This window comes from Anomalospiza imberbis, chromosome 5, assembly GCF_031753505.1.
Source record: "Anomalospiza imberbis isolate Cuckoo-Finch-1a 21T00152 chromosome 5, ASM3175350v1, whole genome shotgun sequence".
In the NCBI taxonomy this organism is placed as follows: domain Eukaryota; kingdom Metazoa; phylum Chordata; class Aves; order Passeriformes; family Viduidae; genus Anomalospiza; species Anomalospiza imberbis.
Genome location: NC_089685.1, coordinates 38,448,406 through 38,473,865, shown reverse-complemented (window position 1 = coordinate 38,473,865; position 25,460 = coordinate 38,448,406). Strand labels below are relative to the sequence as shown.

General features: G+C 37.1%; 1 protein-coding gene across 5 annotated transcripts in view; it reads left to right on the top strand.

The window, feature by feature from the left end:
- The window catches only part of PPP1R12A (protein phosphatase 1 regulatory subunit 12A), a 112,580-nt gene that overhangs the window by 18,820 nt on the left and 68,300 nt on the right, over nucleotides 1-25,460 (top strand). The window lies entirely within an intron of this gene.

Sequence of the window (25,460 nt, the reverse complement as noted above, 5' to 3'; positions counted from 1 at the left end):
TGGTTACAGAAATATAGATGCCCAATATAGTTCTTCAGGAGTATTGTTTGGGGAGATCAGGACTTTTGCTGGTATGCCAACTAATGCCTGTCTGTCTGGTTTTCTTGTTTTGTTTTTAGTTTTTTTTTCCTTTTTGGAGACACTGCTGGCTTTTTCTGCACTCTGGTAGCTTTTTGGCTACTGAAGCAGAAATCTCTTCCAGAAAACCTGAATTACTCCACAGATGTGGATATAGATCTTTCTAGAGATCCTGGTCTGGTGTTTAGTTGTTACAGTAATGTGGGAATTTATGTAGTAACTACTGTATTCCATGGCTTTTCTCTCATAATGGGCCTGACATCGAGACACAGCAGAAACTCCTAATGAAACAGTGGCTTCACTTGTGCTAGGCTTTGTGTAGACCTCTGAAGACATCGTTCCTGCTCTACAGTGCATCATGGTGGAAGATGTGTATGAAGTTTGGGAAGAACACTGTCAAATACATGGAATATGCCTGCTGCATTTTAATATTTGATTCTTTTTGAAGACTTTTTTTTCTTATTATACCATGCTGTCAAACAGAGATTGTACTACATTTGTATCTGTAACTGGTGAATTGAGGGGCACTATAGTAGTACCAGAGGGTAGGAAATTGTTGACAGGTCCTGAGCTGCTTGGTGCTTGCTCTGTGGTGTTTTGTTTTTTGTTTTTGGTTTTTTTTTTTTTTTAACTTACTTGATTAATTTGGGTAGTTGGGTAGACATAATTATTCAACTTCCTTAGGGTTACTTTACTCCAACCTGTAAACGTTTTGGTATTTTTTTTGGAAACAGGAATGCTGTTGTGTGAAATTATCTGATCTTGCAAAATGTAATTTTTTTTTTTTGTAATAGTGTCTTCACACACTTAATAGCCATTAAAGAAAAAAATGCTGTCTTGCTTTCAAAGACTTTATTTCTAATGTGACAGAGAGGATCTTTCAACAGTCTCTGATTTTTATTAAGTTTTCATTTATATAAATCCAAGATCCTAAAGTAATAAATTAAAATTACACAATTTATTACCTTCTTGCATATGAGATGGTATAAGTTAAGATCTCTACTGGTAAAAAGATCTAAAAGTTGGGTCTCTAAAATTGATCCAAGAGGTAATAAAGCTGTTGTTATGTGTTACTTGAGAGCAAAGAAGGAATGGGTTAAATTTTGTATACTGATATTAAAGTATTCAAAAGATTTTTTTGATAGATGGGCTGTAACTCTTGCTTCAATCTCATTTGAATTGTTAATTTCAGCAAATTTTATCTTGCTTTAACTATAGTTCTGTATTTGTGATGTTCTGAACATGCTTAGACTAAATCATCCAACAAAAACAAAGTATCTTGCTTGCAGTAATGGAAAAAATGACTCAGTCCAAGTTGAGAACAGAAATTAGCTAAAAGGCAAACAGTAATTCTTAAAACAGAAGCTAAGTTTAAGCACTTCATAAACGAGGTTGAAGATCATCCTATACTTCTGGTTTTCCAGTTGTACTGCTCAAGTGTCATTTTCAGTAAAATTTCCCAGTTTTGCCAAATAGATTTCATACTTTGGTGTGCTAGGATGGGTCTACTACTACCTTAGTTCAAGAACCATGAGACAACACAGTACAGTCATCTGATATTAAGGTACAGTTACTGAGGAGACTCTTGCTGCCTGCTTATAAGTGGCACCTGAAGAATAAGGCTGGTGCACCTGAAGAATAAGGCTGGTGCCAGTTTGCTTGTCTTCTACCAACAGCTGTGTGCTTCTTTGGAGTCATGAGGAGGTTGCTGGTGACACAAGGGCCATCAACTGTTCAGCTTCTCTGGTACTTGTCTGCATGCCAGAGTTCTGAGATATAAATCAATTTGCAAATGAAAGAAATAAGCCATTTCCTTATGAGCAAGATAAATAATGTATTGCAGTTCCACATTTAACCTTCATTTAGACCTCATATCGTCAGTTCAAGACCTTAAGTACAGGGTAATTTTGAATATTAAGCATTAATAGGGAAGATTGCTGTAATTAGAGGGTCATTACTTCATAGATGAATGAGGCTAGCTCATAGATGTCTCACATAAAGAATGATACTAATCGAATCAACAATAAGGTGCTGCTTTCCTTGGATTCTTGTTTAATTCAAGCTCTTCTAGCTATACATTTGCCCAAGCTAAAACTAGTAAATAGAATGTTCTTTCTAAACTAAATAGTCATATTCTGCAGTATTACATTCTTACTAGGCTTGTAGTTGGACATGTAGAGGTACCTACCAAAACAGTGCTTGGAACTTGTGTTGTAATGCACATTGCAATTGGGTAGACATTTATTTATAGATACTACTTTTGTTACCTCAGTGCTCTCCAAATATGTTTATAAATAACATGGCAGGAATTAACTCCTGGTTTTATGATATCCAAATGAGCTCTAAATTACAGAAAACTGGCTTTGCTGTCAGGTTTCTCAAGGGGAAGTGAAAATTAAACACAGAATCACATCTTTTTCAAGGTGATGATTCTGAGTTTTCCTTTTTTTACCTTCCCACATCCAGTCTTTGATGCTGGCTCCTGCATGAATGCTGTTTCCATTATGCAGATGGCTTAAGGCACAAGTGTGTGTAGACTTCTTCCCTAGATAGCATTAGCTTTCCAAATAAAAATGGGGAAGTTCTGGAGCAAGGGTTTTGATGTACCTTTATAGGCAGTGGCCACATTTCAGTCCAACAGTTTTCTAATCTCATTGTTAGACTCCACAAACACCTGGACACAGCAATTTAAAGTATAGGGAAAATTAACACAGTGAGCCCCTTTTTTGCATCAATTCAAGTTACACTTGATAACTTCTTCACCAACTATTGTTGATCACTTTTAAGAACATTATGAATTAATGCCTGACATCTTAATCTGAAAACCTCAATATTCAATGCTTGTGTAAGAAACAATAATTAATTTCTTTATAAGTCTTTATATGGCTCTACCATAGAAGTAGTGAGAAAAAGACTCAAGTACTGGATCTTGATTCTAGTCCTGGAAACACTTAAGCTTCTGTAAATACCACAACTTCAGTAGAATTATCTGTAAGGCTTGTGGATTTGTGGCCAAACTCTACAGCCCTTGGTATACTTTTTCAATACTCAAGTTTAAAATTTTATCTTCTAGGTTCTCCAGAACTATAGCTATAACTTTAACACAGCTTTCTAGATTTTCCCTTCTCTATAACAATAAACAACTCCTATCCAAGCACAGGGTTTGCATCTGTTTTAGCTAAATTAGTTGCTTAGTAAAAGGAACTATTATGGTAATACCTAAACCTGTTTTACAGCAGTACTTACCAAAATACCTTTTCTGGTCTGTTAGATAATGATATGCTCTGCTTTTGGAATAGTGTGGTTAAATGCAACCCTAGAGCAGCAAGATGGTGTATTTTGTCACCATTGTTTTTGCTTCCCATCTTCATGTGGGACAGCTCAGTTTTATTCAGCTTGCTTAATGACCTTATCCATTCATAAATGTGTGGATGTCCCATTGCTTTTCATTAAGGCTGTGGGAGCTGATTCTCATAACCATCTTAAACCTTTTTCTTCTGAAACTCGACATGTACATTGATTTTAGTGCAGATATATACATATTTTATTGATGAGTATATCAATAAAACTATATTGTATGGGCATACAGAGAACGACTGCAAAGTTTTACTGGAAGTTTCTTGACTAGAAAGTGACTTGATTTGGATTCAAGTAGTCTGGATCTGAACTTCTTCACTTTGAGCTCAGAAAGTGAGTGTTGCATTCTGCCACATATTTTCTTTCACAACTGTCCTCTGCAGTTGAGATGCAATTTTGTGACTAAAATGAGGATGAGCACTGCCCCAACATGTGTTCAAGGTCAGCTGTTTGTAGTTTTTTGAAGAATGCTTTACCTTTGTGATCTTACTAGGCTTGACACTTCAAAATCACATATTAAAACTTTTGATTTTCCCTGATCTGAATTTGCATTCTTTTCCTAAATGGTTGTGAAGACTGGTGGGCTGAATTTTGTTGATAATCAGTTACCATCTCTTTTCACTATTCCTGGGCAGCAGGAGTGGAATGAGGAAAGGGGGAAGATATGAATTGATTCTAACATTTTTAGCTAATGGCTGCTAGTGACTGGACAAGAAGGCCGAGAGTCACTGTGCAGCATCAACTCCTGTTTGCGTAGAGCCCCTCATCTTGTGAACTGCAGCTTAAGATGTTTAATTGCAAAGTATGTGAGCCTTTTAGCAATCTGTTCTGTCTCAGACATTAGTGATTTCCATGGGAAGAAAATAAACTATAGCCCAGACTAACATGGAAAGGCAAAAACTCACCTGCCATCTCATTTCCTTCTCCCTCTTGCTACCTAGCGTGTTGCAGAGGAGTGCTTGTGATATTCATATGTCTGTGTCATCTTTTGCCTAACCTAATTCAATCTAATGAGTAAGTCCTCAGCAGAGCAGTAGTAGTAGGTATTTTCTGTGCCATTCCTAAAGCCAGGAGTGTTAATGCTGTATTTATTGCTTCAGTGCAGGACTGATAAGGAGTGAATTTGAATCTAGAATTGTATTTATACAGTCCTTTCAAACAAAAGCTCAGCATCCCAGCTGAGGCATCCCACAGAGGCAGTCTCTGCCCTTAAAGATTTCTTCTAAGGAGAGCCAATATATGTGGCTTTTTGAGTCTAAGACCTTGTAAAATGTGCTTTTAGCAAGTTGATACCCTGCAGAGCAAAATTATAGTTGTAGCTACTCTGAAGTTATCTGAAGTAGCTTAGTATAATGGTACATGTTTCTGAACTAAGAAGGTATTTACTTTAGATGGGGGTATAGATAGTGTGAACTATGGTGCTGTTGTTATTGTAGACTAAATGCCTACTTAAGCACAAGTAGACAGCTCCTGTGCATTCCCATATCCTGTTGACGGCTCCTGTACATTCCCATTCACTCTTACATAGGGGAGTTTACTTGGCAAGTCATGTGGTAGATGAGCTTGCAGTTGGAGAACAGTAATTTCTAAAATACTGATATAATCAATTGAGCAGTCCATTAAATTGCTTCTTAGGTCCACCCCGTGACACGATTCTGAGAACTAGTCTTAGCTCTCCTCTATGGATAAAATTACATAAATCTACAGCTTCTTAAGGAATGTTTTTAATTTGGGGGAATGTTAGTCAAATGAATTCCAAACTTGAGTGGAGGTGGCTCCTGGTTCACAGTCTGATGTATAGGTTTCAAATGAGTTTTAGCCTCAGGGTCAAATTTTAAGATCAGACTAAAGTTTCAGCTTTTACACAAAGGTAGCTGTAATTTTTTTTGTGTTTTTACCGCAGTCACATATGTACTCAGTTTCAGTAATAAAACTGGTGCTGGGTCTTGTTTGGCTACACACTGCTTAGTTTTTCTGTTTTGTTTGTGTTTTTTTGGGTGGGTTTTTTTGGGTGGGTTTTTTTTGGGGGGGGGGGGGTTTTGGGGTGTGGTTTTTTTTGGTTTTTTTTTTTTTTTTTTTTTTTTTTTTTTTTTTTTTTTTTTTGTTAGTGTCTTTGTTAGATGGAGTATATTTGCTGAGGTGCAAAAAGGCAGCTAGGTCTGGCAGCAGGTAACATTTATTGGAAGGAATAGTTCTGTTCAGATTGTCTTAATCTACAAGCACATTTTTTTGTCCTTAGGAGTAATAGGTTATGTGTTGATTGAAGAATTACATTCTAGTCCTACCTAAAGTAAGTACAAAATGTCCTACTTAATTCAACAGATCTGGTAGTCTGGTTTAGAGAATACTGTGAGGTTTGGATATCTGTTTGAAGAGGAAACCCAGTATTGACTAAACTATGCATTTTATTGACAAAATTGACCTTTCATAAAGGTCAATTGTGAAATTCTTATCTAAAAAGATTCATGCAAATATTAAGGGTGTGTAGTATATTAAAAATATGGCAGAGTTCTCTAGAAATTTTGATACTGTGTTAGAAGTGTTGCTTTCCAATGTTTAAGTGCTTGATTCCTTATGAAAAATAAACCCTAGAGTTAAGAAGACACTGTTGTCATGCTGGCACATACCTCTAACTGCAGCTTTTTGTATTCCTGTATTTATACGTGTAATCCTGAAGTTCATACTTTTTTTTTTTCTACCCCCATCTTCTAGACTGATGTTTCCTTCCATTGTCTTGAAAGCTCCCTTGCTGTTCTCAAGTGGAAGCCCTGCAGTCCTATTTTACACCCCCATCTGTTCAAGAATGTTGCTTTCTTCAGTTCTCTCTGTCCTTTCTCTGTAGACTGCGTATTACCATCTCCTTATAAGCACTTGCTCGTTAGAGTTATTCTTGTTGGAATCTAGGCTACAAATAATCTTTCCATGCAGTAAGTTGCTGCCTCTGATAAATGCAGGCTGCTGACAGTGAGATTCCTTTGCTGTCAGACTTCTGAATTAGGCTTTTCTGGTACTTTCATTTGCACCAAAATCGAGGATGTTGTGTTTATGAATGCTACCTGCAGTTTTGAAATAGATCTGCTCTTAATATTATGTAAAGAAATGCATTCAGTTGCACGTTAAGCTGTAGATTCTTCTGGAAGACTATTTCCATGAGCTCAGTTAAGAAAAAAGTAATGCTGTGTAAGATTTAATTTTAAAGTGTCTTAAAAATGTACTGCAAATGTTCATCTTAACTGTGATATATAAACTAAATAGACTTCATGGATAGATTTGTGTAAGCATTTTCCATGGGAATCCCAGTGCCTTATATGGTCAACTTGCTTTGTAGTGTTCCAGTGAAATGAAGGCAGCCATCCAAAAACAGGGAAAAAAAAACCACCAGCCCAGCTGTCTTTAGCTTTGTCTGTAATACTCTCTTTCTTGGCCTCCTTCAGTAGCACAGTAGCTAATTATTAAAACTGAAAATGTGGCAAGAGCCTGAGTAGCTAGTAGAAGAAATTTCTTTTGTGGCAACAACTTTATACTAAAGATTTAATTAATTTAATGAAGGGTAGTAGCATATTGATACTGCTGCTTTATTGCATAATGCACTTTTGCTATCATGTAAGCTGTTGTACCTCTACCCAAGCTTGTTGTAAACTGGTTATCATTCCAGTAGCTGTTACAGCCAGGGCAGGGTAGAGGGGGAGAATCCCCGCCTTGGCCTTCTGACCATGCTCCTTCTGGTGCAGCCTAGGGTTGGCTTTCTGGGCTGTGAACAGACTGATGGCTCATGTTGAGTTTTCATCAACCATCACACCAAGTCCTTCTTCACAGGGCTGCTCTCAATCACTGTTTTTGCCCACTCCTCTAGGTGTGCCTGGGATTGCCATGACCCAGGTGTAGGACCTAGCACTTTGCTTTGTTGAACTTTATGAGGTTTGCATTGGCCCATCTCTCAAGCGTGTCCAAGTCCCCTGGATGGCGCTGCATCACATCACATGGCGTGGTGTCATCAGCGAACATGCTGAGGGTGTTCTTGGTCCCACTGTCAGTGTTGCTGACAAAGATGTTGAGCAGTATCTGCCCCAACTGCTGAGGGACTCCACTTGTCACTGGTCTCCATGTGGACAATGGGGCATTGACCACAACTCTTACGTGCAGTCATTCAGTCGTTTCTTTATCCACCAAGTGATACATTCATCAAATCCATGTCTTTCCAGTTTATAGGGAAGGATATCATGTGGGACAGTGTCAAACCATTTACTTAAGTCCAGGTGGATGGTGTCAGTTGCTCTGCCCCATCTACCAATGCTGTAGCCCCATCCATCATAATGCCAAGTGTTTAAATAAGCAACTTTTGAGGCTTGCATATTAAGGGATTGCTTCAGAGGAATCTGGTTCAGGTTCCTCTGGAAAGAGCATCTGGGTATAGTAGCACCAGTGAAGTGAGCTACCCTGCACTTACTCTCAAGTAGTAGGATGCACAAAAGCTTTACTGTAATTCTCTGTATGGTAATTTATATACCTATACTTTAAAAAACCCTCCTGAATGAGAGGCTAGATTGTTAAACTTAGTCATATCTCTTTATTCAGATACACAAAATTTTGTCAAATGCAAGAACGTCATTACCTTTACTTGTAGTCCTAATAAAAAACCACAACATATTTTCTACTGTAGAAAAGAGAAAAAAAAACAAAGCGCTTTATCTCTTACCTACTGCGAGAAGTATCAGTAAAAATGCTACAGCATTAATTTAAATTGTAGTTACGAAGGTTTTTTCCTCTATAAGTCTGTCTGAGGCCTTTAGCATTCTTTCAGTTAATCACACAGCTCCAGTGTCTGATTTGTGTGAAAAGGAGAGACCAGTCTACTGAGACCAGTGATAAGTCTGGTAGATCTTTGCTTCTGCTGATACGTAGCATTCCAGTCAGTTCTCAGAAAAGCAACTTTTGTTTCTTCATGTCTTTTGATTGCAGATTCTACTAGCTTCATGTAATGACTTGAACTCATTGTTTTAGCAGAAATGGTGAACAGATTTCTCTTATTACTGATTTTTAGTCTTGTGACATGGTCGTCAATGTAATTTTGTTTTAGGCTGAAGAGTTCTGCCTATTGAGTTCTTTTTCTGGGAGATAGTCCATAACTTTGACCAAGACTCTGGATCTCTACAAAGTCTCTTCTCTTACTGTTTTCAGCTATGAAGCTGTGAAGGAGCAAAATCTCCTTGGATAGATCTATGTTTTAATATTCTAGCATTTTGCAGTGAGATAAGATTTTTCAGAAGAAAACCTTTTTTCAAATATTTTCAGGTTTACCAGAAGAGTGCTTCAGGAAAAAGCTGATATCCAGCAGAATATACCAAGACCTAAAAAAGCCTATAGTACCATACAGTGATATATCTGTGTCAATTTTGAGTATGATTATTCAGAACACAGAAGCTGTACAGATGTCAGGGTGCTGTGGACTTGTAAAATTCATCTGGACTTAAGCTGGTACTATCTGTGCTGTGACCTCTTTGCCTCCACTAGCACAGAGGAGGAAGCTGTAAGATTCAAAAATAGAGTAGGGACGTAGGAGTGAGTCAGAAGAGTGGAGGCAAAAGCAAGCTGTCAGATATGGGCTGGCTGTCAGGATGAAACTGAGAGTTGGGAAAATTAAGTGATAGTGTGGAAAAGAAAGACTAATATTGGGAATACTGAAATAAAGGAACTCAGTTGTTGGTATATTAGATATGAGGTAATTAATATTAAATCTGTACTTGGACTTAACATGTATTAACCTTTTAATACTGTATTATGTCATCATACCTAGATTTTAGGGCCTCATAGAGGATTTGCTCTTGGGATAGTTCAGGACATCTGATAAAAGATACTGTTGCTCATTGAACTTTTGCTTTATCAGTGAGGGGGAAAAGAAGATGGTCTATGGGGTAGGAGGGAAATCTGCAGGAAAATCTGTATGCGCTGTGTAATGAAAGGAAGCTTTCCTTTAGCCATATGAAGTAGTGGATATGATAAAACCTCAGTTCCATGATATTTCAGATTGTATGGTTAAGTCAGGGTCTGTGGCTTATGTTGACCTTTTTGTTTGTTTTGTTTATTTTATTATCTGTAAAGCAATAACTTTTGGGGTGGAGGTTTTATGAATCCTGCTTATGTACCAAATGGTTGTCAAGCAGCGAGTAAGAGTCCATGAGAGAGTGAGCTCTGTTTGGAACAAGATTTAAGTAGTACAGGCTGAACACTTAACTGTAAAGAAAAATCCATATTTTTGAAGAGCCACACATTATGGAAGTACTGATCATCTCACAGATTGAATGAAAAAAAGTTCTTTTAGCCACAGGGAAGTAGAGATCATGTAGGACTGTACACAGGTCAGAGGTTTGTTGGGCCAATTGCTTTGGCTTAGGCAGTGTTAATTAAAGCATCTCCCAGGCCTGGAATATTTGGCTGCTCAGCCTTACTATTGCTTATATATAGGTACATAATGAATATTTAATGTCAAAGTAGAGTCCTTAGAGAAGCATAAAGCTCTAGCACTTTTTAACCTAATTTAATAGTGAAAATTAGGCTGGCAGAACATCTTTCCCCTCCTGAAGTTTTTTTTTTTTTTTTTTTTTTTTTTTTTTGTAGAAGTGTGCACTGTAGAGGAGGAAAAGCAAGCTCAAGGCATCAAAAGGTCCTCTTCTGGAATGTCAAGGAGTAGGTTTCTCTTTTCTGTACAACACAGAGTCAATTTCTCTCCAAGTACTCTGAGGTATTTGGAGTATAGCCCCTAGCCTGATGGGTAGAGCTTTTGTTAAAATAAATTGAGAACCAGTTTTCAAAACAGTTTGCATTGCAGAAGCTTTCAGTTTACAGCATGAGCAGTGGATGATTGAATAGTAGAGAAAGTCACACTGGCCTTTGTAAATTTATCTTAAATGTAAAAACTAGGAAGTATTCCCTGTCCTTGCTATTGCTCCTCCCCTTCCAGGGACACTGAGTGGTTGCCCACCAAAACTCTGCAGACTTTCCCCATGCTCAAGCAGTGTGTGTGTGCTTTTTCCATAAAGTCAAAACAATTTCATTTTTTGTTTTTTTTTTTTTTTCACTTGTTTAGCATTTGTTCATAGGTATTTGTGGGGGAAAGGTAGTCAGTAAAGCCAGTGTGCATTTGAATGTCTGACCTTGAAGCCAATGTGCTTTTCAGCCAGGCTTTCATTTTTATGCTCTTTAATAATAATCATCTTTAACTATAAGTCTGATGTACAAGAAGCAAACTTTAGAACATTTGTGATTGATTTTGTGATGACATGCATGCTGCTAAGGTCAGGTAAACAACAGACTTCTGGGCTTTTGTTATTTCTTTCAAGCTGACACAGTCCTGGTAAAGAGAAAGTCAGTGTATTTTCTGTCCTGATGCAATTCAAAGATGTCAGCAGCCTCTCAGAAGTTAGAAGTCAATACAAATGAGTTATTGCATAATTGGCAGTTTTGGTTTTTGTCCTTTTCTCTAGAATACTTTTTAGACTGAAACTGAAGTGGCTGCAGCTCCAAGTGCAACTGAGGCAGTACCCTACTTCGCTGCCTTGAAAGGGTGTGCTCTTCCTCCCACCATGCTGTTTTTTTTCCCTCCTCCTTTTTTGTTTGTTTCAGTGGGTGGGGAGGAAGAAAAGGTTGTTTCTGCCTTGCTGGTTAGTGAATTGGCTAATGGAGAGTCTGACAAATGCTTTTTGGGAGTGTGCAGTTGAGAATGAGGAGGGAGACTGGGACCTCCCTGTTTGTCAACAGTGAGCTCGTGTAGAATCATGCCCTGAGTGATTATGATTAGTGTATGTTAGCTCAAAGGAATTAGGGTTTTCTGGTTTTATAACACTACCTCCTGCAGGGAACAGATTATTGCTTAAAACTCATCTTGAAACATAGGGAAATTATTGGATAGGGATGGTGTTTATAAATACTTTGAAACGTTTTCGTTATCTGAATATCATAGATTCTAAAGCAAAATAAAGCAAGATGAGGGTCTAATTGCTATCAGCTGGGATATGGTTTTTGTGTAACTGCCTAAAATCATGTGGAACAGGCAAAGAAGATTGTAAAAGCTCACTTTAAATGCTTTCCTAAAGTGTCTGTTTTTATCAGCAGTCAACTACAACAACTTTTACCAAAGGTATATTCTCCATAATCTCTTAAAAGTGGTATTATGTGCAGCTAAAGACAGTGAAAAAAATACATCACTAGCAAGTTTCTTTAGTGCCTTTTCTCCTTGGAACTCATTTCTGAGCTTCCAAAATTTGGCATGCAGGACTGAGAAGCTAGAGGTGAACTGCTGCAGCATGTGTATGAACGTCTGAATTCTTGTTCTCTGGCAAAAGTGCAGAGGACACCATGATTTTGGAAAGCTGATTTTGGCATGTATGCTCTGGGTGACAGTTGCTCATCTAGTTACAGTATTTTTCTCTTGCTTTCATGGATTAAATTGCTCTTAAGGTTAGGAAGAGATAGAAAATTCAGCATTTACTAGTTTACAGGTTTGCCTTTACACACAGAGATAACTTGATTTGTGAGGATCAAAGGCTCTGTAGAAGATGGGGAATATACAGCTATATCCTTGCCCTGTCTCTAAGCTCTTGCCTAGAATTTGCAGAGACTTAGGGGTATGACCTCTTGAGGCAGTGCAAGTTGTGCCTCACAGAGTAGGCGTTACCAGAGCTGTGACTTGGAGAGCCATAAAGTCACATAAGCCTATAAAGTCTTGCCATGTGAAATGCTGCAGATCTGCTGTCCTGTGTATTTGGTGGCAGTGGTGAAGGTGATACAGCCTGAACCAGAGCATACAAACAAATCTGCCAGAATGAAGCTTGAGATGGAGTTGGTACTGGAGCACACACAGCAGTTTGAAGAAAAAGAAGCTGCTTTTGTAATATACTGACAAAAAGTATAACGTTTTTAGTATACCAGTGTGTCTGATATAGTGATGGAAAGTCAGCATGTATCATTCTTGACTTCTGTATTAGAGTAAATATCAGAGACTCTCTATCAGAGTCTGGTTTGCTTTTTAATGCCATGAAGAGAGCAGCAGTAACACTGGTTGCAGATGCAGTCTAGAGAACTGCTTCTCAAAAATACTTAGTTTGTGCTGGGTTTTCAGGCATTGTGTGCCAAAACAGCAGAGTTAGTCTGATACTTCATATGGTGAGCGTATACTATGACCCAAAAAGAGAAATCTGTTGTTACTCAGGACAGGGGAGACATACTTCAAGGTGTCCTCTCCTGAGGAAGCCTCTTCAGGTTCTGTACCGAAGGTGTCTCTGCTAGTAAGCTTTCATGAACATCTATGAACAGTTGTTCTGAGTGGTGGGGTAAGCTTTCGTCTGGCAAGGCTGCAAGCTTAAAAAGCCTCGTTGGACCCATGTTGTTTCAAAACTGCTAGTGCCCCAGATCATAGGAGTGGGTGTCAGCTGCATTCTGTGTCAATCAGGTCTGGCTCCATGGTGCAAAAAAAGCAGTGGTGCTGTTGGTGAAGCTAAGCAAAACTTTTGGGACATTATAACTGTGTTGGCATGGTATTGCCTTCCTGCTGATAAGCCTAATGAACCTCAGTTATCTTAGAATCTTTCACATGCATTATTTTTTGTTTGTATTTTTTTAAATTTATTTTATCCAGTATAGCTGACAAGCTAACACATTCAGGCATTTCTGTTGCTGCTTTGCAGTGCTGGTACAATGTTATCAGTCCTTTGCTGTTTTCCAGGTATTTCACAATCTGTTTAGAAGACAAACATTGGCAAACTTGAAGCTGCATTAGTTCTTGAATAGTGGCTAGGGAGCTACCCAAGCACACTTGTGATTTGTATTACCAAGATTTGCTAAGTTAAAATAGTGATCCATGGGGTTTTAATATTCTTTCTTATTACTAGTAGAATAGAAGGTATATCAGCCTCATTATGCAAGACAAAACTTTCTGACTCTTTCAAAACACAAATTTGAAGTATTTGTTGACCTATTTTCTATATATATTTATTTGTGCCCCATATACTGTTTGTGGGGTTTTTTCCATTCTTAACATATCTAAAAAATGCTTTAGTATTCCTGCCCCTGACAGCTGTGTTTTTTTCATTGATGTTTGTAACTTTTCTTTCCAAATCTCTGTTCTGTTACTGTAAGTTTATACTATTTATACCCATTTTTACTTCAGATTTTTATCTTGATTGTCTCAGTTTTATTTGTTAAAAAATTATTTTTAATTGCTGCCATAATTTTGCTTTATTTCTGTACTAGTGTAACTCCTAATAAAATTGCCTTTTAGAATAATGGCTTCTGGTCCATGTGATACCCATTCAGAGGATTAAAAAAGACTTGAAAATTTGCTCTTTTAAAATGCCATGTATTGTGTATATATCGTGATACATGCTGTTGTGGATGGGTCTAAATAAACTCAGATTATTTTACTTGTTGGCTGTTGTCTTCCTGACCAGTTTTCACTGTAATTGGGATGTAAGTGGTTTCTTAGGAACTTGTGATTACTTGCAGTTTCTTTGTTAATCTGTCATAATGAGTTTCTAATGCGACAACTGTACCAAAGAATTTCCTGTTTATATAGACCAGAGGGAATCCGATGTCAAAGCTGGTACTTCAGTCGTACTCTTTTGGGAGAGAGAGGGTTCCAAAGTGGTTGTTTTTAATTTTGTGGCTCGAGAGAAATCCTAGATGGCTGTCCCTGTCAGGAAGTACTCACGGCTGTTTTCTTTTGCCAGTGAAAGATTTGGATACAATCAAAAGACAGTTGTTGGAGGTGGGACTGGTGTTGCTGCTGGGGCAAAGGAAGCATCCACATGGGTTCGCATCTTCCCTCCAACCAGTGAGGGTTTGCTCAGCAAGTTCACAATGTAGCGAGCCTATTGAAGAGGGTGTTAAGTTACACTGTGGCAAAAACGCCTTTTTTAGAAGTTTCAAACTATGTCTGCGCAGATGAACAGCTGCATAGCTGGCCTCAGAGACAGGGAGTTTGGTCTTGAATATTTGTTTTTATTCTTTATAATTGACAGAGGCTTGTGGTGTGTTTGATTATTATCTTTATTTGTTTGAACAAACAGTTTTGTTAACTATTCTGAAGCATGCATACAAATTATTTTAAAAGATTGTTTAGCAAAGGGACACCATGAAAACACTATTTTTTGTAACTTCCAACCTTATAAGTACTTTAAGTGACTTGGCTGAATGAATTTTGGCTTTAGGTATATCCTGATGTCATCTTATACTTTCAGAGAATATGAGATTTGGTGACCTTTGTCTGTTGCAAGTACCTTACCTTTTGGAGACCACAGGGACATTTATTGTGCAGATTAAATGAGAAAAAAGGCTTTGGACAGGTTCTTCTCTGTGTGTTCCTACAATGTGGAATACGAAAATGTATATGGAAATTACCTTACACTGAATTTTTTAGCATTGTCTATACCTTATGCACTCCCCTGAGTAATTCCTTCAAACTTACAACAGAACAGAAAGCAAACCATGTCCCAGTTTCTTCTGGTTTTGTTCTGAATGTATTTCTGAAAGCAGAAATTGAGTGATTGTAAAATGAACTTATTTATATATATGTGTTCCACAGCCATTGGAGAAAATTGGAGAGCTGCTTCCTAGTTTGGGGGGTTTTTTTGGTTGAAAAATTAAGTTAAAATGCATAGACATCACTGTTATGTGTAAAACACACTGTGCTACAAGAATTATTCTGAAGATTTCTCAACAGGTTTCTGTGTTGCCCTGCCTCAGAGCAAAGCCTGTCCTGAGAGCATTGAGGTGTTACTGCTGATACACCTGGCAAAAGTGTTGTCTGACCACCTGCAGGGTTGCAGGGACTGGAAGCTGCAGGTTTTTTACCTTATTACCATCTGAATAGACAAAATCTATATTAAAAATACAGTTTTGAGAAAAAGCAGCTGTTTGATATTTACTGTAACAAGTTTGGCTGATTTGCTTTTGGATAATTTCACTTAAACTCTGTTTAATTTGGGGTTTTTCAGGAAAATCTTGGTTTTCTGCTGAAGTTTTGGTGAGCCTGTCAGAATACTTTACTTTCATCCTGAACCTGTTGATTTGCAACCTAAGTCAGCTCCAAGACTTAGTAGCATTTTTGAAAAGCTGGAAATTATTTCCAATTTATCTAGTCAATTCAATGAATCATAAGTTTGATCACAAAATGAAGAATTTTCTGGGATTTACATGAGAGAAGAATAGCTTTTCTTTTCTCAGTCTAGGAACAGAAAGCAGCAAGGGCAAGATATTCTTTCCTTAAAAATGGAAAATTGTGAAACAATTAGTTTCCTTGTGTATATATAGTCCTATCTTTTTTAAGTGGCTTTGGGCACAGAATGTAGTTTTGATAAGCAAATATATTTATCACTAAGAAAAATATATTTAAGATTATCTGATTAATGTTTAAGCAATTTGAAATGCCAGTGTTACTTCTCATTTTATTCTTGGTTCCATCCATGTATGAGTTTTTTTCATTCCGTTTGATTATATTCACTTTTTACAGGTAAAAAGCATATAAATCCAACTGATGTATTATTTATACTTCACATGTACTTTTTTATTCTGTGTTAAATTGAGTTGTACAAATTAGTCATTTATTTGCATAGATTCCCCTGCTTAAGGAGTAAAAGAGCCCTGACTGATACCAGCCTTATCAACTCACTATATCTGCTTTTACTACTAATATACTGTATAATGCTAAGGATAAAGCCATACATGGCAAGTGCTAATTGAATGAGTGTCTTACTGCCTTTTCGTACCTGTCATCTTGGTTTTTTCTGTTAAAGGTCCTTTTTATTGTCAGTGGTAATGTGTAGTAGGAAAGTGAGCACACAGAAAGTCTGTCTTGATTACTCTGGGATGTTCTATCAGCATGTAAATTTTTCCCCTTTGATGGTGTGAAGGGTTATCATTGTTTGTCCTAAATTCAATGTTATTACTTTTATTCTACTCAGTTCTGCTACTTCACTTAGCTAAAATTAGAAAGCAGGGAACACTTCCCCTAGATCCTGCTAATACAGAAGATTAAATGTCAGCTGATAACTAGAATACAAACATAGCCTATGAGTTCACAGAGGAGGGCTGATAGATGTGGTTAGGTTTGCTTTCTTCTAAGGCAGTGCACTCTTCCACTCTGAAGAACTCTGAGCTGAATAGAGGCGATAGTCAGAAGCAGAGGCAAAAAAAAAAAAAAAAACTTGGCACATGTGGTTTAAACTGAATAGAAAGAACATAGCAATGAACAAACCTATTTGTTTATATAAAGAGGTTCCCCTGCAAAGTTTTCTTGATGGTTTTTTGTTTTGCTAGATTATGTTGGTTAAGAAAGTGCATTAGAGGATATCAGGAAGTTAGGTATTTTAAATTGAAAAGCTACTTTGGCTCAAGAACTTGGTTAGTCACCCATATGCTAAAAGCAGGTTATGTTTACTCACTTTAAAAAAAACCCATTTGAAATGCAATTGCTACTGTTTAATTTGACTGGGACAAAAATACATGTCCTATATGACATTGCTTTCTCCTTCTCAGATGTAATATCTATGCGTTGTGTGACCATGTAAACTAATAGCTATCTGCCAAAGTTGTAGCAATAAATGCTTAATGAAAGCATAACTTTATAATGGCACTATATTTTTACAGTATGCCAATTTTGTTTACTCCTGAACCTTATTTCTTTTCCATACTTGTCATGTGGAGGGTTGTATTGTCTTTGTCCCACTGTGCATGGTGCATCATCCACAGGGCCTGTTCAGCCTTGAGAAAAGACAGCTGGGGGGACCTCATCACTGTCTATTAGTATCTGAAGGAAGCGTGTCAGAGGATGTTTCTAGACTCTTCTCGGTGGTGCCAAACACTAGGACAAGAGGTAATGGGCAGAAACTGATGCACAGAAAGTTCCACTGGAGTATGAGGAAGAACTTCTTTACTGTACCCTGGACCAGATTGTCCAGAGAGGCTGTGGTGTCTCCCTCACTGGAGATGCTTGAGAACTGTCTGGACACAATCCTGTGCCATGTGCTTTTAGGATGACCCTACTTGAGCAGGGGGGTTGGGTTAGGCCACATGACCCACTGTGGTCTTTTCCCACCTGACCCATTCTGTGATTCTCTGATATGTTGAAATTGCCTCATAAGGCAAACTGCAAAGGCCAGTAAAAAGAGAAAGCCATTTGTGAAACAAATGAGCTTGAAATTCAGTTCTGGATGCGACTCCCAAATTCACTGGTTTTTGATAGGTTTCAAAAATATGTAGCTAAAATTAAGATCTGTCATATGTAATTTATACATACTTACCTGCCTAAGCCTTCAGGGTTCAAGACAGCTTGTGAATTTGCACATTGTACCAGTTATAATACCATGGTGTCAGTCAGATCTTTGTTTCTCCATTTTGCCTCGTAAACTCCTGTTCTTTCACTTGGCATATGGTTAAAAAGCTGCCTAAGAAAACTGAAAGTACATTTATAATCAAGTTCCACAAAAAGTACTAGTGTTCTTTTTCATTTAAAATAAATCAGAATGAAAAGCAGAAGTTGTTTCTGAGGCAGTTAATACCACAAGTTTAAGAAGAAGCCTCATTTGTGTGAACTTCAGACAGAGATTGCTTCATAGAGTCCAGTCTCTTCACCAACTTTGTTAATATGTTGAGCCAGGAGAAAAAGGCTACTCAGGCAAATATAGCTGCACCAACATCAGTAACTTAGTCTTTCAATACCATTTGGTTTGATCTCTTCCATAATAATTTTTTTCCATGACATCTCATTTTCCAAGGATTATTTGAGGGGTTTAGGCAGATGTTTTTGGTAGGTTGTCTTGAGATTTTCCTTTGCGTTGCAGTAGATGAATACCATTAAAGTTTAATACTATATATTTAGTACGGTGGTTTTAATTAAGAGATCACTTCTGGTGTGGGAATTCCAAGTGTTCCTGAAAAAAGATTTTCACAGAGTTAAAAGTGAAAACAAGCATTTATTTTGAAGCACATTTGCATGTAATACTAGGTCGCCTGGAACAGTTGGATTATTTCAACAAGAACAAGAGCAGGCATTAGACTGGGTTGTTTTGTCCATATAGTATCTGTCAGAATGAGTCTTGATCCATTACTGGGATTGGTAATACTAAGGGTAGCATCTCTGGTTAGAGTAAATGACATTGCAGCAGCCGACTCTCCTCTTCTCCTTACTTATCTTGGCAGGAGGTTAGAGAGCAAGAATAATTCTATCTCTACTTGAAACACTCTGAAACTACTCAAATATACGTATCCTATTGCAGTCCTGATTAAGATCTATGATTAAGCATTCAGTAGGATTTAAAAAGTGGAAAATCCCTATGAGATCAATTTTTTAACATGTAGATTATATCAGTCTCAGCAGCGATAGAATTTAGTATTTTTCATTAATTGTGCCCATAATTAAACTTGCAGCTTTACCTGTAAATTACAAACTAGCAAAGCTTAAGGGCATGTAATTAAATTAGTAATTCAGTGTAGCAAAGAAAACAAGACAGAATTGTAGGATGAAAATTACATTATGCTCTTACTGCATATTTGAGCTAAACATTTACTGATTTCATGTAGCTTCTGGTTTTATCTTGGAGCTGAAAAAAAGAATCTTAAATTCACTTTTGTTGAGCTATATTTATGTATATCTTAGAAAACTTAGACAAGTTGTTTACATGAAGTGGAAATAATAGCTAGAGAAGTTTGAGTTCTGGAATGATTTGTCTATTTTTGTCAGTGTTTGACAGTTCTGCAGGATTTGAATTAAGTAACGATAGGTGCTCAGTTTCAATAGCCTCTGCATGCCTTCCCCATGAGACTTGAATGGACATGAAATGTTGCATCATCTTCAAGTAGTGATTTTTCCTTAGGAGAAAGTGTCTTTCTTACCTTCTTTTGCGGGTGTCTAAAATGATTCTCATTTTCTGCACTTAAAATGAAGTGTTTCCAAGTAATTTTTCTGGAGAAGAGTTTGCTGTAACTTTCAGAAGCCATGAGATACTCTTGAAATAACTTCAGTAGTTTGAATTATTGGATATAGTAATAATAATTTTAACTATTTTTTATGGGCCAATTCTCCAGGATTTTAAATAGTAGGCCATTCTTACCAAAAAATAACATACAAGTGTATCATACACGTAATATTTACAGGCAAGCTAAACAAAGTAACACTAGTCTAGCAAAAGGGTAATATTACTAGTTTAGCAAGGATGTTTGCATTGTAAACAATACAATTTTTACGAGAAAGCGTGCTGTAATAATGTAAAATACACAATCCTAAAACTAGGTCTTGTCAGTAGGCAAGGTATCCGGTATTACCCAGCTCAGTGAAAAATAGAAGCTGTGACTTTTGGGTTGGCTAAATGAACACTTAATTTCATAATTGAGCAACATTTGTCATCTGTAATACTTGGTTATTGCCTGAAGTTCTGTTACAACACCAAAACTCTTCTGTTTCTTAACGTAAACATGAACATCAACAGCAGCCTCTCCACCCTATATGTACTGTATTAAACAGAATACTTGGCAAATGTAAAATACCTGCTTTTATAGTGATTGCTTGAATAGTAAATAAGTGTAGTAATCACTGATATTTCATAACTTCATTTGTTGGTCATTCTTATTACCCTTCATTCTGAAAGTGTTCCAGAATATTCAGTGAATCTTAGGACATAGTCGTTACAAATATTAGAACCTTAAGATGTTATACTTTGTATGAATACATTTAATTAATAGCGGAGTAACAAATTAGGTGCAAAAAAAAAATATTCCTCCTGTTTTCTAGTGGCAGTAACTCCCAGATTACTTTGACTCTGTAGCTTGAAAGTTATGTAAGGCTCATGTTTGATTTCATACACCTTACTGCCACTTCATTTGTTGGTGCTTCATTGTTAATTAATGTGCAGCATAAATATGTAAGTTATTGAAAAGTGGAAAGCATTGCTCAAACCTGGTTTGGTTCTTTTGACCAAATTTCTTTTTAGACCTTCTCCATTAGTGGTTTATTGACAGAAGAACACCTATAAGAACTGCAGTATATAAACTTACTCTTTTTTTTCCCAGTGTCAGTGAAGATGAACAGAAGATGTCATTAGTGAACTGTAATATCCTCTCTCCTAAGAAAACCTTTTCTTCATGAAGGCAAAAATCATTGCAGAGTGCGACCAGCATTGAAACTGGGGCCATTGTCTCATGGAGGTCAGCACGAGGACTTGGATTAGGAGGAGTAATTGTTGAGTTCACACTGTGAACTACTCTGTGGTGCCATTATTTCAGAGGATTCTTGGTTAACCACCTTTTCATGGCAACTGATGAATTTAATTCTCTTCAGCCTCTGTTCCTGCCTCAGTTTCAGTTGAAGCTGCTCTGCAAGGGAGGGAGGGAGGACAGTGAGGTAGGCAGAGTGAGTAATGTGATTTCTGTAGGAAGGCTGTACAAGGCCAGGTTGGATGGGGCTCTGAGCAACCTGATGTTCCTGTCCATGACAGGCATTTGGAACTAGATGAGTCTCTTCCAACCCAAAATATTTTATGATTCTATTAAATACTTACAAACAAGAAACTAGGCTTAAATGTGTTCTGAATTTAAAAGTACGAGTGGTAGAAGCAGTTGCTAATTAGAAATATGTCTTTCAAAAAGTGTCAGTTTGAAACAAGAAGTTGTAACACAGGCTTTATAATAGGTGAAAATTCAGAGTGAAACTAAATTTTGTTTCTTTAATAGTGGAATTAGGACATGAAAATGAATTTTGGAACAATGCTGCTTCTCTGAATACAAAACCTATTTTAATATAATCAAAGCAAATAATTCTGCTTTAACCACATAAAGGTAAGAGTATTTTTCTTTCCTATTTATTTAATTTTAAAATCTAATTGCCTTTCTGATCCAGTTTAGATTCAGTTTAGCACAATGTGTCAGCATAGTTGTAAGGGAGTGTGGTATGTGATGGCAGAGGAACAAGCAACCCAAGAAGAGAATGGGAGCCACTTTTAACCAGCTCTGCTGCTTTAATTTGATTCTCGGGTACAGTAGCACAGATATTCATGTCCTGCTAAGTCCTGTTGGACCCGCTGGAATTACTTCACTCGGAAAATCAGAAGAGGGGACAAACTATACTCCAGACCCACTGTGTGAGGTCTTCTTCCTGTTTCCAGTATTCACATGGCAATTCAGAATAGCTGCTGGACTTGTTTTATCCCCTTAAAATATTCTTCTATGTTCATATTTTTGACTCTTTTCTGTACCAAGAGTAAAAAAGGAAAAAATTAAATGTGGTGGTGGCAGAGGTGTCAAACAAAGAACATGTTTGTTTTCCTAATAGATGCAAAATAATTTATGGAATAGATCAGAATACTAATCAGTTAAAGGGCAGGTTTTAATCTCTGTGGAGAGTGGAGACAAATTTTACCAACACTTATTAAAAGAAGTGTAATGTCATATGCCTGAATTAGATGGCATTACCTCTTTAGATATTAATGTAATGAAAATCAGTAAAAATTGTAGCCCCATGTAAGGTGCATGGTGTATGGCTCTGCTTCATGTATATGGGACAGTGGTCTAACAGACTGATTGCTTCTTTCCCTACAAGATTTTTGATATTTTCAAAATAATTACAGGCTTGTTTTTCCTGTCTTTTGGAGAAGAGTGCTGTCTGCTGAATTCTTTGGGTGGTTACTCACTGAAGAACCAAACACTTCTGATGTTTCTTTTAAAATTGCCTCTTTTTAAGGCTACTGACTAAATTATATTTCCCTGTCACCTATGTTCTTAACACGTAGTATCAAGAGCCAGCTGTATCACCTGCCACTTGCACTGGAATACAAAGTCATGGCAAACAGTTTAAAGTCTAGCATGTTTAGCAGGTGTCTGGTTATCCCCTTTTTAGTATTTATGGGAAAAGGTTAAAATGTTGTTTCCAGCACAAGCTAGACTTTGGACTGGTCTGTGTGGAAGCCAGGTGCTGTTGATCTTTGCTGGTCTTTGCAGTCCAAGTTTCAGGTTGTTGTACAAATAGAAAGTGGTTTTCTTTTCCGGACTTCAGTGTACTTCCTTTTTCTTATCAGAAAAGGTAACCAGACTTTGTATTCTCAATTTTGCTTTGAATTTATGACTGATTAGCCTAATTTCTAAATTGGTTCTCAAAGGAAAAAGGTTTATATGATTGCACTGGTGACTGTCGTTCTGTTTGAGGCCTGTTTGCTAACTTAGGTAAATTTGGTAGGGTAATGAGAGCTTCATATAGAAATGCCTTTCTGCCAGTTGGTGAGGCTGGGGTTGAGGGAGAGAAACCAGTTCATAGGATGAAGGGTATCTTATGTGTGATCCCATGTTCTGCTTGCCCTAGGAGCTGGCTGGTGTAGGTGCTCTACAGATGTGTTTTGCAAGCACTTGGAAAGAGCTTTGGGATGACCTGTGGTTTCACAAGGTAGTAACTGATGCTCTAGGTGGGAACTGTGGGCCGTGAAGGGAGAGACTGGGGATAAGGGCAGATTATTGCAAAGAACTGAGATGGGTCTTGGAAGGGATCTCTGTAAGAGATGTGGAAAAGGAAGACCTGCAGCTGTCTGCATCCTCTGTTCAGATTCTGGGACAGAAAGAATAGTGAGCATTAGTGGAACTCCAGTTATTTACATCTTGCATGTACATTGCTTTTTCCTTTGTAATAACTTGCAGGCTGAGGTCTAGAAGGGCAGTCTGTTCAGAGGCTACTGCTTTAAGTTTATCATGCTGCTCTGACAAGCTTTCCTTTTGTGGTTGAGATGTCAGTCTTTTACAACAGAGGCATTTCTGACAATTGATAAATATTGCTTTTAGAAGTGAGCAGTGCAGTAGAAACGGAAAAACATTTAGATAAAATTTATTTTGTAACATTTGCTTCTTGGCTTTCTGTCTCAAGGTACCTGATGATAGCAAGAAGTGCCTTTCCTATGGAAAGTGCTGAGAGTGATAGGATCAATCCAACACCTGCCTGTACTTCTCTTAAGAAAAAAAAGGAGACATGGATACATAGGATGCAGTATATTCATGTTTTTCCGCAATAGAATCAATTGCAATTTGTTATATTAGACTTAAGATAGGTATTACCTTTTTGGAGACAACAGTGAGTTTTTAATAAAATATTTTTGGTTGTTATGAATGTACAGTTTCTGATAATACCTGATAAGTGTATTTGAGCTCTCCCGATTCTTGCCATGTATGCCACAATAAACAGCCCAAATTTGGTCAAATATATTTACCCACTTACTCATATGTCTTTTAATGTGCTGCATATGTAAGCTTTTGATTCACTTAGCAACAGCACTTTTATGAGTATGTCTTGTCAGGTTTTCTCATGTGTATTTGAAAAATAGGCAAGGATTGTTGGGTTGTGCCACAACCAGATGGTTGGGTTTTTGTTTTTTGGGGTTTTTTGTGGTGTTTTTTTTTTGTTTTTTTTTTTTTTGGTGGGTTTTTTTTTAGGGTTTTTTTTTTTTTAGATTTTTTTTGTTAATAGCACTAATCTGTTTTAAGATAGCTTTTTTGCACAGATGATGAATTTTTTGGGAATTTTAAGATAAGCATGCAGCATATTAAAATCATATATTCAAATACCTATATTTGAAAAATGTTTCTGATATAAATTTGTTTTTCCTTATAATTGGATGGTGAATATTATTATAGATATAAAATACCAGTGGTTGGACACATTGAATATCCAGAAAAACTGGATATATGGCTATATATAGTTGATATTTCTGTTAAGTGTAAACATATGAGTTTCTTGAATTTGTTTTCCTCTTAAACTGATCAACCACGTCTTGCATTTGGATTCTTTTTCACTAGGTTACAAAATGTCTTACAAAAAGAGGTAATTCTCTTCTTTCAGAGCTTGTTATAAGTGTATAATCATTGTACTCCGTTGATAACTGGGAGAAATTGAAGAAAAATATGGAATATGGTTGACAAACTTCTAGTCTTTATTGCTGGAGTATGTTAAGAAATTATTTTATTAGGGATGCATATGACTAAAAAGTTTTCAAGTCAGTTTTCAAGAATACTGGAAAAGGTAGGGAAGGTTTCATTCAAGAATGGGATTTTGTTTTTAACTGAAAAACAAATAATTCAAGCAGTGTATTGCAGTCTAGTTGCAGTCTCGCTGTACCTAACTAAAGCAAATGGAGTTGAAGAAGGATAATTTCTGGCTGGTTTTGTTTGCCTGGTTACACTGGGCAGCACCATCCTCCTCATGGTGTAGCTGTTGCCTCAGCATTGCAGAATGGAGGAAAACTAAAAGATTCATCTTTGAGCATGCAATTGCATAAATAGGGATATCCGGGTTGCTTTTTTTCTATAGTAAAACATTATGTAATTTTGGGGATTTTTCAGAAGTATTCTGAAAAGCAAAATTTATACCTTAGTTGCATTTCATTAGAGGTGTAATTCCCTAGTAGGATTTAGGAGCCCAAGAGTAGAGGTTCTCATTTCAGCCATGTGGCTATGTAGTGTTGATTTATTAAGCTGAAAAATTAATACCAGTTTTGTGGGGTCTAGCCTAGCTGCTTGGAGTTCTTGCTGCCCTGAAATGCAGAGGGACTTTTCTCTCAGTTGCTCTGCCCTTTTAAGGGCAGCAGGATAAAAGTTGGCAAGAAAACTCACCGAGCACCCTGTGAGAAAAATACTCGAACACAGAGAAGAAAGGCAAAACAGGAGTCAGTCAAGATGGAGGTCTGGAGAATGACAGAAGTTCTGCATCTGAGCAACGCTCTTTGCTTTGTAATTAAGAGATGTGGGCAGATGATAATATTCTTGCAATTGCCAAAATGATACTCAAATAAGTTTATAAACAGGAGTGATTAATAGACTGTTAAAAGATTTATGATGGTGTAGAATATACTGCAGTTGAAAACAGTAGGGGGATGTTGAAATACTATGTAGCATCCTCATCATACTCCATAGTTTCATCTACATTACAGGTAAAAGTCATATTAGGGTATTGTTTTCAAAGTGCTTCCCTAGCTTTTAGTCACAATTCTACTTCATGGTGTAAGTGTTTA